This window comes from Oncorhynchus mykiss, chromosome 7 (genome assembly GCF_057628025.1).
Source record: "Oncorhynchus mykiss isolate SJ-2025 chromosome 7, ASM5762802v1, whole genome shotgun sequence".
Lineage (NCBI taxonomy): Eukaryota > Metazoa > Chordata > Actinopteri > Salmoniformes > Salmonidae > Oncorhynchus > Oncorhynchus mykiss.
This window is the reverse complement of record NC_143028.1, coordinates 75,978,183-75,996,073: the sequence shown is the minus strand read 5'-3', so window position 1 is coordinate 75,996,073 and position 17,891 is coordinate 75,978,183. Positions and strand designations below refer to the sequence as shown.

Genomic DNA, 17,891 nt, shown 5'->3' with positions numbered 1-17,891 from the left:
GACATTACAGTTCTAAGTGCTGTGAGGGGACTGACTGTGTGTGAATGCAGCTCTGTCCACTGAGACATTACAGTTCTAAGTGCTGTGAGGGGACTGACTGTGTGTGAATGCAGCTCTGTCCACTGAGACATTACAGTTCTAAGTGCTGTGAGGGGACTGACTGTGTGTGAATGCAGCTTTGTCCACTGAGACATTCCAGTTCTAAGAGCTGTGAGTGTGAGGGGACTGACTGTGTGTGAATGCAGCTCTGTCCACTGAGACATTCCAGTTCTAAGAGCTGTGAGTGTGAGGGGACTGACTGTGTGTGAATGCAGCTCTGTCCACTGAGACATTCCAGTTCTAACAGCTATGAGTGTGAGGGTACTGACTGTGTGTGAATGCAGCTCTGTCCACTGAGACATGCCAGTTCTAAGAGCTGTGAGGGGACTGACTGTGTGTGAATGCAGCTCTGTCCACTGAGACATTCCAGTTCTAAGAGCTGTGAGTGTGAGGGGACTGACTGTGTGTGAATGCAGCTCTGTCCACTGAAAAATGCCAGTTCCAAGAGCTGTGAGAGTACTTGAACGCAAGCCACTGTAGCTCTGACCACTCTTACTACAGTCACTGGCATGAAGAGGGAGGGTGCTACTGAAGTGTGTCTAGAGTGAATGAGTGACATTGGGATTGTACAGTATATCACATAGTATATTATATTTGCATATGATACAATACTCCAAGTATGACCCTGCCAGGTTGAATCTTGTCGAAGTCAAAGTTGACCATAGGATATCTCTGCCTGGACGTTGACGTCACAGCATTGGACAGCTGAGATACTTGGCTGCATCTCAATAGTTTGACTAACTTGGCTGCATCTCAATCAAATCGAATGTATTTATAAAGCCCTTTTTACATCAGCAGATGTCACAAAGTGTTTTACAGAAACCCAGGCTAAAACCCCAAACAGCAAGCAATGCATATGTAGAAGCACGTTGCCTAGGAAAAACTCCCTAGAAAGGCAGGGAACCTAGGAAGAAACCTAGAGAGGATCCAGGCTCTGAGGGGTGGCCAGTCTTCTTCTGGCTGTGTCAGGTGGAGAGTATAAGAATACATTACCATTTAAGGCCAGATTGTTCTTCAATATGTTCAAACATTCATTGATGAAATAAATGAATAAAATAAAAATCACAGTGGTTGTAGAGGGTGCAACAGGTCAGCACCTCATGAGTAAATGTCAGTTGGCTTTTCATAGACGATAATTTAAAGGATCGAAACAGCAGGTGGGGTAGAGAGAGAGCGAGCAGGTAGAAAACAGCAGGTGGGGTAGAGAGAGAGAGCGAGCAAGTAGAAAACAGCAGGTGGGGTAGAGAGAGAGCGAGCAGGTAGAAAACAGCAGGTGGGGTAGAGAGAGAGCGAGCAGGTAGAAAACAGCAGGTGGGGTAGAGAGAGAGAGCGAGCAGGTAGAAAACAGCAGGTGGGGTAGAGAGAGAGCGAGCAGGTAGAAAACAGCAGGTGGGGTAGAGAGAGAGCGAGCAGGTAGAAAACAGCAGGTGGGGTAGAGAGAGAGCGAGCAGGTAGAAAACAGCAGGTGGGGTAGAGAGAGAGCGAGCAAGTAGAAAACAGAAGGTCCATAGCCGCAGGCAGAACGGTTGAAACTGGAGCAGCAGCAAGACCAGGTGGACTGGGGACAGTCAGGAGTCATCAGGCCAGGTAGTCCTGAGGCATGGTCCCAGGGCTCAGGTCCTCTGGGAGGGGAGGGAGAGAGACAAAAAGGGAGCATACTTAAATTCACACAAATCACCAGATAAGACAGGAAAATTACACCAGATATAAATAAAATAAAATCTCATTTTATTTGTCACATGTGCAGAATACAAAGGCGAAATGCTTATTTTACAAGCCCTTAAACCAACAATGCAGTTTTAAGAAAAATAAGCGGAGTAAAAATAAAATAAAAAAAAGATTACAAAATAAATAAAAGTAACAAATAATTAAAGAGCAGCAGTAAAATAACAGTAATGAGGCTATATACAGAGGGTACCGGTACAGAGTTAATGTGCGGGGGCACTGTTTACTTGAGGTATTTGAGGTAATATGTACATGTAGGTAGAGTTAAAGTGACTATGCATAGATAATCAACAGAGTAGTAGCAGCAACGTAAAAGAGGGTGGGGGGCAATGCAAATAGTCTGCGTAGCCATTTGATTAGCTGTTTATGAGTCTTATGACTTGGGGGGGTAGAAGCTATTAAGAATCTTTTTGGACCTAGTGTCACGTAGAGTAGGCAAGAAGGCTATACTGGAAAACCTAACCTCTATCAAAATAAAGATGGCAGAGCCGCAAAAGTTCTTCTGTGCAAGAGTGTTTTTTTTCATAGTGATTCCAGAACAAAAACAACAGTACTGCCATCAAACATATACATTATGGGACAGCTAAAAAACAATGCTGCCCCAGTCACAGCTCAATCCAAAATGGCCTCCCCATGAACTGAAAGAGAGGCTCCTTTTGTAGGGCTAGCCCCTCCCCTCAGAACAATTAACACTAATTAACGAATCAATTATTAATCAATTAACTAGTCAAACAGCCTATTTTCCATTAACTAAACATACTAAAGGATATACATTACAACACGTTTTTTATGAAACAATATCCCAATATAACATTTACAACATTACATCACTACTGACAGTGTCTTTCAATATGCCCATTTACATGAATGAACCATTCGGGACAGGCACTACAAAGTCAGCCCAATTCCCTTAGCTTGGGTCCTTATCCAGCATACCCGGAAGCTACAGAGATAGACAGAGAGAGAGAGAGAAACAGAACAGAACAGAACAAAACAAAACAAAACAAAACAAACAAACAAACAAACAAACAAACAACGCGCTCATCCACAACATAGATAAGTATAATAAATATTGCTTATATTAAATATGAACACTGACAAGTGTGAAATGTATGTACTAAGACAGAAGTTAATTTGTGTGTCGACCCACATTGTTACCTTATCTGATAACGGAGCAGGGAGGAGTGATGAATGTGTGCGTGCGTTAAAGTACCAAATATTGCCCGCAGCCAGTGATGGACCTCTACGTCACACCTAGACTTGGTGCTCCAGTACTGCTTGCCATGCGGTAGCAGAGAAAACAGTCTATGACTAGGGTGGTTGGAGTTAAGGCCTTCCTCCGACACTGCCTGGTATAGAGGTCCTGGATGGCAGGTAGCTTGGCCCCAGTGATTGTACTGGGCCGTACGCACTACCCTCTGTAGTGCCTTGTGGTCGGAGGCTGAGCAGTTGCCATACCAGGCAGTGATGCAACCAGTCATGCTCTCGATGGTGCAGCTGTATAAGATTTTGAGCATCTGAGAACCCATGCCAAATCTTTTCATTCTCCTGAGAGGGAATAGGCTTTGTCACGCCCTCTTCACAACTGTCTTAGTGTTTTTGGACCATGTTAGTTAATTGGTGATGTGGACACCAAGGAACCTGAAGCTACCAACCTGCTCCATTTAGTCCTGTTGATGAAAATGGGGGCGTGTTTGGTCTTCCTTTTACTGTAGTCCACAATCATCTCCTTTGTCTTGATCACATTGAGGGAGAGGTTGTTGTCCTGGCACCACTCCTCCCTATAAGCTGTCTCGTAGTTATCGGTGATCAGTGTTGGAGTCATGCCTGGCCATGCAGTCATGAGTGAACAGGGAGTACAGGAGTGGACTGAGCACGCACCCCTGAGGGGCCCCTGTGTTGAGGATCAGAGTGGAGGATATGTTACCTACCCTCACCACCTGGGGGAGGCACGTCGGGAAGTCCAGGATCCAGTTGCAGAGGGAGGTGTTTAGTCCCAGGGTCCTTAGCTTAGTGATGAGCTTTGAGGGCACTATGGTGTTGAACGCTGAGCTGTAGTCAATGAATAGCATTCTCACATAGGTGTTTATTTTGTCCAGGTGTGAAAGGGCAGTGTGGACTGCAGCCTTGAGAGGGTCCAGATTGTCTAGCCCAGCTGATTTGTAGGGGGTGCAGAGCTGTTGGTCAGGGTACGGGTAGCCAGGTGGAAAGCATGGCCAGCTGTAGAAAAATACTTATTGAAATGATCGATAATCGTAGCGTTATCGGTGGTGACAGTGTTTCCTAGCCTCAGTGCGGTGGGCAGCTGGGAGGAGGTGCTATTATTCTCCATGGACTTTAGTGTCCCAAAACTTTTCGGAGTTAGTGCTACAGGATGCAAATTTATTTTTGAAAAAACTAGCCTTAGCTAGCAAGAGGTCTATGAAAAGCATGGTATTAGTATACAAATTGTCCACAAAGAGCTTGTACCCACTGCCAAGTAAGCTGCATGACAGAGTCATAACTAAGGCCCTTACCAGTGGGTGTGAGTGGAGTGGGGCCCAGGGCCTGCAGTGGGGGTGGTGGAAGAGGAGGGGTGCCCAGGACTTGCAGTGGGGGTGGTGGAAGAGGAGTGGTGACCAGGGCCTGCAGTTGGTGGGGGTGGTGGAAGAGGAGTGGTGACCAGGGCCTGCAGTTGGTGGGGGTGGTGGAAGAGGAGTGGTGACCAGGGCCTGCAGTGGGGGTGGTGGAAGAGGAGTGGTGCCCAGGGCCTGCAGTGGGGGTGGTTGAAGAGTGGTGCCCAGGGCCTGCAGTTGGTGGGGGTGGTTGAAGAGGAGTGGTGCCCAGGGCCTGCAGTGGGGGTGGTTGAAGAGTGGTGCCCAGGGCCTGCAGTTGGGGTGGTGGAAAAGGAGTGGTGCCCAGGGCCTGCAGTGGGGGTGGTTGAAGAGTGGTGCCCAGGGCCTGCAGTTGGTGGGGGTGGTTGAAGAGGAGTGGTGCCCAGGGCCTGCAGTGGGGGTGGTTGAAGAGTGGTGCCCAGGGCCTGCAGTGGGTGGGGTGGTTGAAGAGGAGTGGGGTCTTTGTCGAGTGGTGGATGTAGAGCCATCAGACGGGGTGATTGACATAGCAGTGGGGGGGTGAAGACCTTGACCGGCTGGGGAGGGATGGCTCCCAAACATCATCATCGGTATCCTCCACTCTGTGGTGAATTAAATAGTTATAAAACAGAATTACAGTTGACAAAATTTACTACATTTACTAAACGACATTACTGTGAAGAAAAAACACCTAGTCTAAACGTTATCGGTACAGTGACTCGCATAGGTGTGAAGCAAACAGTAACACTTTGGAGACAGATAGAGGTGAGAACCACAAATAAACCATGGCCATGAGAGTTTAGTTCTCCATAGTTACAAGGATGAAACTTAGAACCTCAAACAGTGAACTAATATGAAGCATAGACAATAACTACTTTGGAATGACGTAACATTGAAATGACTTGTTACATAGGCCTATGTCAACTAAATCCAAAGCACAAAAAGCAGACAACTTATAGAAAACGAAATACATCTAGTAAATGAGCTCTATAAAGTCCTGAAAATAATTTACTTACAGATCTAAAAGTGGATCCAATCTGTCTAGAAAGCATTCTTCATCGGCTGAGTTGAAATCCTTGTCCAAATCGCTCCCCTGATCCGAGTACGACGTCAAAGCTTCTGTTGATATACTTATTCATAGCGGTCTTCTTTTTAGCTTCCTGTTCGATAGTCTTAGTTTCAACTTTTTTTTTCTCCCCTTGAGTCTTTTGTTCTAAAGCGATGAAATTAAAGTGATGAAATCTGTTTACAATGTAATGTAGTGTGTTCCATGCTTCTCGTCTCCGAGTCAGGTAGCAATAGTTCACATTACGCATTAAAAGGTTCTAGGCCTTGCTTTGTCCCACCCAGGTCAACTGTATATCCCTGGAAAGTTTATCTCATTGGCTACTAGACTGTCAAGGTGCCATAGTAGCCAATTCCCTGTGTAATGAAAGCCTACGGCGCGCAATCAGGCAACGTCCTGTTTTTCATGCGCCAAAATATAGTTGCCCCTTGGACATTCGATATTGCCATTAAGTCATACATCAGATAACATTGGTAATAGGCTAGATTTGTTCCTATTTCATACCCGCTATGTAACTATAGCACAAACACAGACGAAATGGAAACTTACCTTGTAAGATGTTTGGTGAAAACGTTATGTAAAAAAAAACATTTCACTCTCGGGGCTGGTGATCAATAACGGTAGGTCACAGGCAGACAAGTAAAACATCCTCATGATAGGTGTGTTCTGTGTTTATTTTGTTCATGCTTCACAAAGCTAACCGGAATGTAGATAGCAGCCATCTTGAAATGAGGTCATTGGCTCGGCCTGCCCTCATGCATTCCTATGCCCATATATTGTAGTAAGTCACACCAAAGATTTTAAGGCACAGGTCAATAGCCAAGATACTCAACTTTCCGCAGACACCCTGCTTTCGCAGATAGGTACTACTGTTCTCATACCAGACTGAATTGAATAAAATAAATCTAATAGGGTCCCCAAATATGGGGACTTTACATTTAAGAGGTTAACTGTCTCCTCCCCTTCATCTACACTGATTGATAAGGGATCAATAAGGGATCATAGCTTTCACCTGGATTCACCTGGTCAGTCTATGTCACGGAAAGAGCAGGTGTTCTTAATGTTTTGTATCCACCTTCTCTTTTTCCTCCTCCTCTTCCTCCTTCTACTCCTTCTCTTCCTCCTACCTCTCCTCCTCCTCCTCATCCCCTTCCACACCAACCTCAGCAGCTAATTGACTCTGTGTCACATGGCGGGTGCACACACAGAGAGAGAGAGAGAGAGAGAGTCCCTGAGTACTGGCATGCATGCATCAGCTTGCCACAGGTTCCAATACAACACTTTCCTCCCCACATCTCACAGATCTCTGGCTGCCTGTAGATCTCTGGACAGACGGTCAGTTACATCACAGTGCCAGAACAACAGATAACTTGCAGCGACTAGTCTGCATTCACTTCAGGAACATTAATAACATTAATAATGATAATACTGAGGTGCAATTTAACAGTACAAGTTAGCCCAGCATTCCATTTGCCCCAATTGCTCTTAAAAAACATGAACAAAGACTCTACAAACAGCCCAAACCAGCAATTAATTTCCTCATTAATTTCCTCATTGACTTCCTCATTAATTTCATTTCATTGTGCTCTGAAAAAACATGAACAAAGGCTCCATAAACAGTCAAATATAGCCTTTAAGAAACAGAATGGCTGTGAATCGCTGGTCGGGGTAAGTTCATCAAAAACAAGTGAAATCGCAAAATAAAGTGTCTATAGCATGTCATTTACAAAAAAAAAACTCTTCCTTTAACAACAGTAGGGCAGATGTCAAATGACGCAGTGACTTGAGGAGTTCATGGTTTCATCCCAAATGGCACTACTTTTGACTAGTCCATAGTAGTGCGCTATGTAGGGAATAGGGTGTAATTTGGAATGCAACCCATGTTGTATGAACTGTTTATTTTTTTTATTTTTTTTATTTATTTCACCTTTTATTTAACCAGGTAGGCTAGTTGAGAACAAGTTCTCACTTGTAACTGTGACCTGGCCAAGATAAAGCGTAGCAATTCGACACATACAACAACACAGAGTTACACATGGAATAAAACAAAACATACAGTCAATAATACAGTAGAACAAAAGAAAACAAAAAAGTCTATATACAGTGAGTGCAAATGAGGTAAGTTGAGGCAATAAATAGGCCATGGTGGCAAAGTAATTACGTCATGCAATAAAATGCAAATTAATTACTTAAAAATCATACAATGTGATTTTCTGGATTTTTGTTTTAGTTGAAGTGTACCTATGATAAAAAATTACAGACCTCTACATGCTTTGTAAGTAGGAAAACTTGCAAAATCGGCAGCGTTTCAAATACTTGTTCTCCCCACTGTATACCTGCTGGAGCATGTCCTATGAGTGGGTGCTGCTATGGTGACCAGTGAGGGGAGATAAGGCGGGGCTTTACCTAGCAGAGACTTGTAGATATCATATCCTGTAGCCAGTGGGTTTCGCGACGAGTATGAAGCGAGGGCCAACCAACGAGAGTGTACAGGTTGCAGTGGTGGGTAGTGTATGGGGCTTTGGTTACAAAACAGATTGCACTGTGATAGACTGCATCCAGTTTGTTGAGTAGAGTGTTGGAGGCTATTTTATAGATGACATCACTGAAGTCGAGGATCAGTAGGATGGTCAGTTTTACGAGGATATGTTTGGCAGCATGAGTGAAGGATGCTTTGTTGCAATATAGGAACTCTAGATTTAATTTTGGATTGGAGATGCTTAATGTGAGTCTGGAAGGAGAGTTTACAGTCTAACCAGACACCCATGTAGTTGTCCACATATTCTAAGTCAGAGCCGTCCAGAGTAATGATGCTGGATGGGCGGGCAGGAGCGGGCAGTGATTGATTGAATAGCATGCATTTAGTTTTACTTGCGTTTAAGAGCAGTTGGAGGCCACGGTAGGAGAGTTGTACGGCATTGAAGCTCATCTGGAGGTTAGTTTTAGCACACTGTCCAACAAAGTGCCAGAGGTATACAGAATGGTGTCGTCTGAGTAGAGGTGGATCAGAGAATCACCAGCAGCAAGAGCAACATCATTGATGTATACAGAGAAGAGAGTCGGCCCGAGAATTGAACCCTATAGCACACCCATAGAGACTGCCAGAGGTCTGGACAACAGGCCCTCCGATTTGACACACTGAACTCTATCAGAGAAGTAGTTGGTAAACCAGGCGAGGCAATCATTTGAGAAACCAAGGCTGTCGAGTCTGCCAATAAGAATGTGGTAATTGACAGAGTCTAAATCCTTGGCCAGGTCGATGAAGACGTCTGCATCTTATCAATGGCGGTTATGATGTCGTTTAGGACCTTGAGCGTGGCTGAGGTGCACCCATGACCAGCTCTGAAACCAGATTGCAGAGAGATCTGTTCTGGGATGTTTACTCAAGGTTATGAACATTGTTTTTCAAGGGCTGCAGTCGAGGTATTGATTTCTGCTTATCTCTGAATAATGTGTCCACGTGACAATGTTTACGCGACAATGTTTTGAGTGAATTCAGAATGTGCAAAAAAAAATAAAAATAATAATTTTGTAATTATGTTCTGGAATTTATGTTTTCTGACTTGATCGTGCACGCATGAGGCACACGCATCTCACAGTGAAGATGTTTACCCCCCCCCCCCCACAAAAAAAACATCATACATGCAGGTATGTCAGCCAGGCTTCTTGCAGTCAACGACCATTTAACGGCAGCTGGTCAAGGACACTGATGTGTGAGAAACAGAGAATGTCTGGGTGAATGTACTGCACCTTACCACAGTGACGGTCGGCCTTTGGGTGTTTCGTAATAGAGTAGTATTGGTTTAGTAATGGTTAATAATGAGGTCATATTTATTGATATGTCCTTTGTTATTAAACCAGCCAGAGTCCATTGAGATAGGAATCTCATTTTGAAGGAAGCTGTGTTTTAAAACAACTTTATCGATACTATCCTCAGTCTGAGATTGGCATGTTGATCAATGAAATTGGATGAGAAAGGGTCTTTATTAAAGTCCAGTTGAAACTCAACACACAGATGCACGCATGCACGCACACACACACACACACACACACACACACACACCTTCTCTGTTTAAAAAATAATAATTAGCAGAGTCATATGACATCATCACACCATGAATCATAGAAATGAATGATACACTCTTTGATGGTGCATTAGCATAAAGTAGCTGAATGATTGACCTTTGACTTGACCAGAAACAAAACTCACACAGTGAGTCAGGTTTAAATTCAGGGTCGGGTTAGACTCAGAGTCAGGGTCAGGGTCGGGGTTAGGGTAAGGGTCGGGTTAGACTCAGAGTCAGGGTCGGGTTAGACTCAGAGTTAGGGTCAGGGTCGGGGTCAGGGTCGGGGTTAGACTCAGAGTTAGGGTCAGGGTCGGGGTTAGACTCAGAGTCAGGGTCAGGGTCGGGGTTAGACTCAGAGTTAGGGTCAGGGTTAGGGTCGGGGTCAGGGTAAGGGTCAAGGTCAGGGTTAGAGTCAGGGTCAAGGTTAGAGTCAGGTCACATGGTGTGGTTAATCTCTATGGTCAGGTCCTGGCCCTATGTACAGATTGATGTAGGATCTTCATTTGATCACCCTGTTGCAGGAGAACTTCCAGCACGTAGTGTAGTGTGTTTGAGGTTTTAAAAGGCTTCTAACGTTTGAATGGGCAAGACAAAAGATTTAAGTGCTATTGAACGGGGTATGATAGTAGGTGCCAGGCACAACGGTTTGTGTCAAGAACTGCAATGCTGCTGGATTTGTCACGGTCAACAGTTTCTGTATGAAGAATGGTCTACCACCCAAAGGACATCCAGCCAACTTGACACAGCTGTGGGAAGCATTGGAGTCAACATGGGCCAGCATTCCTGTGGAACGCTTTCGACATCTTGTAGAGTCCATGTCCTGACGAATAGAGGCTGTACTGAGGGCAAAGGGGGTTGGGGGGTTGCAACTCAGTATTAGAAGGTGTTCCTAATGGTTTGTCCACTCGGTGTATGTGGCTGTGGATAGCTGCTGCTGACCTCATCTATACTAGTGATCTTATCAGATGTAGATCAGGGCCTGAATTTACAAATTGTCTTGGAGTAAAAGTGCTGATCTAGGATCAGGTCTCTCTTCTTCCCGGGGGATGTGTCTATTTCCAGCTGTTTCAACTGTGTGACCTCTTGTTAACATGAAGTCCTACATAGTTCATTGTGAAATAGAATAGACGGAACAGAATGGAGTAACTTTGTTCTTTGCGAAAACTTCCGGGGGCTTGGTCTCATGACGACGGCTGTTCTGTCATTCTGTAACTACGGCAACGTGTCTCTCGCGATCAACATGACATCTCCATTTTGTCCTTGTTTATTCTTTGTGAGAATTCTCATTCATGAATTTAAGCATTGCCACAAAGTAAGTATTCCGTTGTGTGCTGTGATCCTGTTTCTCTCTCATCTCGGGACACTATCGCTTTTACCGCCCTGAAGCTCAGCGTTTAGTTTACTTAAAGAACATGCAGGTCTAGACAAGGAGATTGGAAAATAATTGAATCTGAAGCTCTGAATATGTCCCTATAACGACTTGAATGACATTTTGTTTATCAGGTTTCCATTGACCCGCCCAAAGTTCCCTTGGGGAAAAATAATCTGGGTTCAATTCATGACCCCCACAGACGGTATCTGTTTATTGTATTAGAGCCAGTTGTGTAAGTTGCTCTGAGGATGACTTTGCAAGCGGTTCAATGGTAGATCAATGTGTTGTTTACAGTATGTGTAGCCGTGCGTGGAGGTGATTTGAGAACACTCTCTCCTCGCCCTCCTTTGCAGCTCTGTGCAGTCTGGCTCTGTTTCACTGTTCAGAGGAGGGATTCATGTGTGAAACTGTAATAGTATACAGTACATTTTTTGGAGAACTTCATACCCAGAAGCATGGCATCTATGTTCTAGGTCAGCCATATTACTATATATATTATATTACTATATTATATTGTTATTACATTATATTATTATTATATTACATTATATTATACTATATTATATTATCATTATATTTATACTATATTATATTACTATATTATATTATCATTATTATTATATTATATATGCTATATTATATTAGAATTATATTATATTATATTATCTTATTACGTTATGTTATTATTATTATGTAATAATATTATTATACTATATTATTATTATTATTATTATTATTATTATATGATATATACTATACATATTACGAAGCCTAACCCTAAAGCTTCAAACTGACATCAGATCACTGCCTCGGGACATCGTCTAGCCCCCTCAAACTCAACTCTAGACCTCGAAGCCAGTGGGGGTAATGAATTATCAGGTATTATTTAACTAAAGATAAAGATACAGGTGTCCTTACTAACTCAGTTGCCGGAGAGGAAGGAAACCGCTCAGGGATTTCACAATGAGGCCAACGGTGACTTTAAAACAGTTAGAGTTTAATGACTGATAGAAGAAAACTGAGGAGGGATCAACAACACTGTAGTTACTCCACAATACTAACCTAATTGACAGAGTGGAAAGAAGGAAGCCTATAAAGAATACAAATATTCCAAAACGTGCATCCTGTTTGCAACAAACAAGTTATAAGCATGGTTGGTTCCTGTATTATTTTACCTTTATTTAACTAGGCAAGTCAGTTAAGAACAAATTCTTATTTTCAATGACGGCCTAGGAACAGTGGGTTAACTGCCTGTTCAGGGGCAGAACGACAGATTTATACCTTGTCAGCTCGAGGGTTTAAACTTGCAACCTTCCGGTTACTAGTCCAACGCTCTAACCACTAGGCTACCCTAGCCCTAATGCACCTTTCCGATTCAGACTTAGGAAATATATCGATGCCTTTTCTTTGCACTTCTCAGTAGATGTCACGACTTCCCTCTTGTTGTTCGGGTGGTGTTCGGCAGTCGACGTCACAGACCTCCTAGCCATCCATTGATCCATTTTTCATTTTCCATTAGTTTTGTCTTGTGTCTCTACACACTTGGTTCCAATCCCATTCATTACATGTTGTGTATTTAACCCTCTGTTTCCCCTCATGTCCTTGTCAGAGATTGTTTTGTTGTATGTAGGTGTGTTATTTGTTCTGGTGTGCGATGGGTTTTGCACCCTATTATGTTATTTTTGTATACTTTGGTTTTCGGAGGTTTTTCGAATGTTTATTAAACAGCTTCGTTTTGACCAAGTTAATTCTCCTGCGCCTGACTTCCCTGCCACCAGCACGCACCGCATTACAGTAGATGGTATTCAGACTTACCTTGTACAGGTGCGTAACGGGCTACTCAGGCATGCTTCTGTTGTGCATGGCACTGAATACATTTAATTAAACCGTTGAAAACCCTCCCACTTGCTGGCCAACAGATTTGTTCGTGGAGTTTTCATTCAATAGGGGTTTTCAGCACATTTATCTAAAGCCGTCCCTTTAAATACACTGTACCTTTAAGTTAGAATTTTCTCAACAGACTCACTAGAATACTGTATATAGCGAGAACGATGCAGAATATTAGGGATCAATGAAAGAAAGCCATGTAAATACAGGTATATTCATCTCCTTGTCAGCACCAATTGCTAGATTTAAAAAATTCTCTGATCTTGTATAATATTTAAGGTTAGGAAAGCATTTATGCATAATTAAAACACAGGTTTGGAGAGCCTTTACGCACAAAATATATTGGTGATGTCACACCCTGATCTGTTTCACCCCCCTTCAGGTGTTGCCCATATTCCCCATTATCCCCTGTATATTTATACCTGTGTTCTCTGTTTGTCTGTTGCCAGTTTGTCTTGTTTTTCAAGTCAACCAACGTTTTTGTGTCAACTCCTGCTTTTTCCCCAGTCTCTCGTTTGTCCTCCTCCTGGTATTTGACCCTTGCCTGTCCTGACCTTGAACCCACCCTCCTGACCACTCTAAATTCCGCTGACCCTGAGCCTGCCTGCCGTCTTGTACCTTCGCCCCAACTCTGAATTACTGGGCCTTACCTTGATTCCTCATAGGTGAACCATAAATACAGTGTTTTCATTCATGCTGAAAGTTGCCGTATTCAATTGTTCAATACATAAAATATTGGAGGATGAGAAAGTGTACAATAGTGGTTGAACAGTAGTCCTATAAATCTACCCTAATGATCCTTTAGTCATGGGACTGTGATGACAACGGTCCAGCCGTTTTGAACCTTGTGCCAGGCTCCAGGTTTAAACTGCTAGGTATGGTCTGCGTTTCATACTGACTCAAATAGGCTACATGTCTGGAATTATTGCACAACTTGTAAACTAGCAATCCTCAGCAACTACCACACGAATGTGACAGAGGTTAAGAAAGGTGTAACGGAATGACGCAAAATGTAAGGAAACTAAATCATGGATCCAAAATGCTGAAAACCAGTCTTGTGGTTTTGTGTTTACTATAAATATTGTCCCTATGTGTGCATAATAAACATATCCTCTGTGTACCCTTACTGTACATGAATGAAAGCAGCAGAAACGGTCACAAAAAAAAGGGTTCTTAGTGGAAGAATTCCCTTAACCAATTTACATATAAAGTACTTACATAGGTGATATATGTTTGCCATGATTTCAGTCCTTCAAAGTAGTATTTTCTGTGATTGTATTGAGTGGAGAGTAGGAGAATAGAACGGAGTCTGAGTGAACCAGCAGTGTATTGTATGGTACCACAACAGACTGTCCAGTTTTACCTTGTGTTGTTTATACAGTGCAACATTTCTAGGGTTGATTCAGGAGTTAAAAATTAACTTGAACCTCAGTGGTGTAAAATGACATCATTGATGTTTTAATGACCAGAGTTGAGTGTGACTGAGTCATTTTTTACTTTGTGGAGGGTTAAACACTCAAAACCACGCCCGTCATTATCATTTTTCCCAGCATGCTTTATTAAAGGTGGATTTTAAGAATTGTTTGTTTAATTATCTGTGTTTTTGTATGTACTTTTGTATTGATTAGTTGATAGATTTTATGCTTCACAAAGATACAAAACATACATTTTTCAAAACTAATCCAACCTGTTAGTTGTTGGATTTATTTAACCTGTAACTTAATCTTACCTACTCTGGCCCTCTGAGTGCAGGTTGCAGGTGATTAATAGAGTCTATTGATGCACCTCTGCTACAATCTAGTTAACATAATAATACAAATCCCCATCAAACTCTGTCAGTTTAAGCTCAATATTAGTTTTTTTTGTTTTATCAAATAAAACAAAATAAAATTTAAAAAATGGGATACCTATAGGGGCTCTAAAATTCAACATCAAATATCTAAATGATCAATTTTATGACCATCTTAAAACAATTCCATATGTTAGCAATTCCAAAGGCATAATTATTGTTGGATATCCTCACTCTGGCTGGATTCCAACAGGAATTAAACATCACTTTGCAAGCCAGCATAATGTGACTTGCAGGCCTGATATGGCCTGTAAACCAGGAGTTTTCTAACACCACTGTGTTATGGTATAACTAGGGCCTCAAAGAAAGGCCTTATGATATTTGTAATGTATTGTCATAAATAATGTCATTTCAAAGTAAGGCTGGTGCGACTGTTCACAGAGGGTTCTAGGAAGAACCCTTCATAGATAAAAGGGTTCTCGGTAGAAGCCTTCACAGAGGGTTCTAGGAAGAACCCTTCATAGATAAAAGGGTTCTCGGTAGAAGCCTTCACAGAGGGTTCTAGGAAGAACCCTTCATAGATAAAAGGGTTCTCGGTAGAAGCCTTCACAGAGGGTTCTAGGAAGAACCCTTCATAGATAAAAGGGTTCTCGGTAGAATCCTTCACAGAGGGTTCTAGGAAGAACCCTTCATAGATAAAAGGGTTCTCGGTAGAAGCCTTCACAGAGGGTTCTAGGAAGAACCCTTCATAGATAAAAGGGTTCTCGGTAGAAGCCTTCACAGAGGGTTCTAGGAAGAACCCTTCATAGATAAAAGGGTTCTCGGTAGAAGCCTTCACAGAGGGTTCTAGGAAGAACCTTTCGATAATAATAGCGTTCTTGGTAGAACCATTTATATAGGGTTATAAGTAGAACCATTTACAGGAGGTTCTGTGAAGAATCCTACATAGAGGGTTCTCTGTAGAACCCTCAGCAAAGGGTTTCCTACGGGGACAAACCGAAAGAACCCTATATGGTTCTACCTAGCATCTTTGTAGGCCTACTTTACTAGAACTACTGGTTCACCTGTCATGGCGTGCCTTGTTTTCTGTTATGTACAGTATGTTAGAGGGTCTGGAATCATGTTTGTTCTTGTTCTGAAGAAGTCACAATAGTTTGTAATTCAATGTCAGAATTGTTTTTTTGTTGTAATTGTGATATGTGGCCAGAATAGACATGCTAGACAATGAGAACACTGTTGTTGATCAGGGTGGTATTCATTAGGGTACACCGTATCAAAACGTTATGCAACAGAAAATGAAAACTATTCCATTTCTCATTGGACAAGTTCAGGTAGCAAGTCCCTGTTTCAGTCTGTTTTTTTTCCCTCCAATTTTGGTACCTAATTAATATGACCCAGACTAACTGGTGTAAGGTACTTAAGTAAAAATACTTTCAAGTCCTACTTAAGTAGTTTTTTGGGGTATCTGTACTTTACTATTAATATTTTGTACTACTTTTACTTCACTATCCTTAAGACAATACTGTACTTTTTTACTTCATACATTTTCCTTTACACCAAAAAATACAGGAGGTACCGGTACAGAGTCAATGTGGAGGCTATATACAGGAGGTACCGGTACAGAGTCAATGTGGAGGTTATATACAGGGTGTTACGGTACAGAGTCAATGTGGAGGCTATATACAGGGGGTACTGGTACAGAGTCAATGTGGAGGCTATATACAGGGGGTACTGGTACAGAGTCAATGTGGAGGTTATATACAGGGTGTTACGGTACAGAGTCAATGTGGAGGCTATATACAGGGGGTATCGGTACAGAGTCAATGTGGAGGCTATATACAGGGGGTACTGGTACAGAGTCAATGTGGAGGCTATATACAGGAAGTACCGGTACAGAGTCAATGTGGAGGCTATATACAGGAAGTACCGGTACAGAGTCAATGTGGAGGCTATATACAGGGGGTATTGGTACAGAGTCAATGTGGAGGCTATATACAGGGGGTATTGGTACAGAGTCAATGTGGAGGCTACATACAGGGGGTACCGGTACAGAGTCAATGTGGAGGCTACATACAGGGGGTACCGGTACAGAGTCAATGTGGAGGCTATATACAGGGGGTACCGGTACAGAGTCAAGATGCGGGGGTACCGTTTTTTTTAGGCTTAGCAGGACAGGAAAATAGTCAAGTTCCCTAAGGGCCTTGGTCAATAGTATTGTACTATATAGGGAACATGGTACCATCTGGGGATATAGACCTTGACTCAGTTCATTCTCTCTAGCACCCAGGAGGGCAATTTGTAACGTGTGCGCTGGGAGTCAGGAAGCAAGTTCAGGGAGTGCATAATTGAATAAACAAATGAACAAAACAAGACACACAAACAACGCACAGACAGGAAACAGAAACAATCATTTCTGGGGAAGGAACCAAAGGGGAGTGACATACAGTGGAGCAAAAAAGTGTTTAGTCAGCCACCAATTGTGCAAGTTCTCCCACTTAAAAAGATGAGAGAGGCCTCTATAATTTTCATCATAGGTAGACTTCAATTATGACAGACAAAATGAGGGGAAAAAATCCAGAAAATCACATTGTAGGATTTTTTATGAATTTATTTGCAAATTATGGTGGAAAATAAGTATTTGGTCACCTACAAACAAGCAAGATTTCTGGCTCTCACAGACCTGTAACTTCTTCTTTAAGAGGCTCCTCTGTCCTCCACTTGTTACCTGCATTAATGGCACCTGTTTGAACTTGTTATCAGTATAAAAGACACCTGTCCACAACCTCAAACAGTCACACTCCAAACTCCACTATGGCCAAGACCAAAGAGCTGTCAAAGGACACCAGAAACAAAATTGTAAACCTGCTCCAGGCTGGGAAGACTGAATCTGCAATAGGTAAGCAGCTTGGTTTGAAGAAATCAACTGTTGGAGCAATTATTAGGAAATGGAAGACATACAAGACCACTGATAATCTCCCTCGATCTGGGGCTCCACGCAGCATCTCACCCCGTGGGGTCAAAATGATCACAAGAACGGTGAGCAAAAATCCCAGAACCACACGGGGGGACCTAGTGAATGACCTGCAGAGAGCTGGGACCAAAGTAACAAAGCCTACCATAAGTAACACACTACGCCGCCAGGGACTCAAATCCTGCAGTGCCAACTTGCAGTGAAGTTTGCTAGAGAGCATTTGGATGATCCAGAAGAAGATTGGAAGAATGTCAGATGAAACTAAAATATAACTTTTTGGTAAAAACTCAACTCGTCGTGTTTGGAGGACAAAGAATGCTGAGTTGCATCCAAAGAACACCA

At 42.7% G+C, this 17,891-nt stretch overlaps 1 long non-coding RNA gene across 3 annotated transcripts; it reads right to left on the bottom strand.

Moving 5' to 3' along the window:
* Positions 1-669: 669 nt before the first annotated feature.
* LOC149982680 (uncharacterized) lies at positions 670-7,832 on the bottom strand. Of its 3 annotated transcripts, XR_016497451.1 has the most exons (4): positions 6,013-7,832; positions 5,414-5,557; positions 2,983-4,999; positions 670-1,721 (listed from the first exon to the last, which is right to left on the bottom strand). It is a non-coding gene; the product is annotated as an uncharacterized LOC149982680 (long non-coding RNA). The 3 variants fall into 3 exon arrangements; XR_016497449.1 differs by lacking the exon at positions 6,013-7,832 and having other exon boundaries at positions 5,414-6,006; XR_016497450.1 differs by lacking the exon at positions 6,013-7,832 and having other exon boundaries at positions 4,341-4,999; positions 5,414-6,006.
* Positions 7,833-17,891: the final 10,059 nt, after the last annotated feature.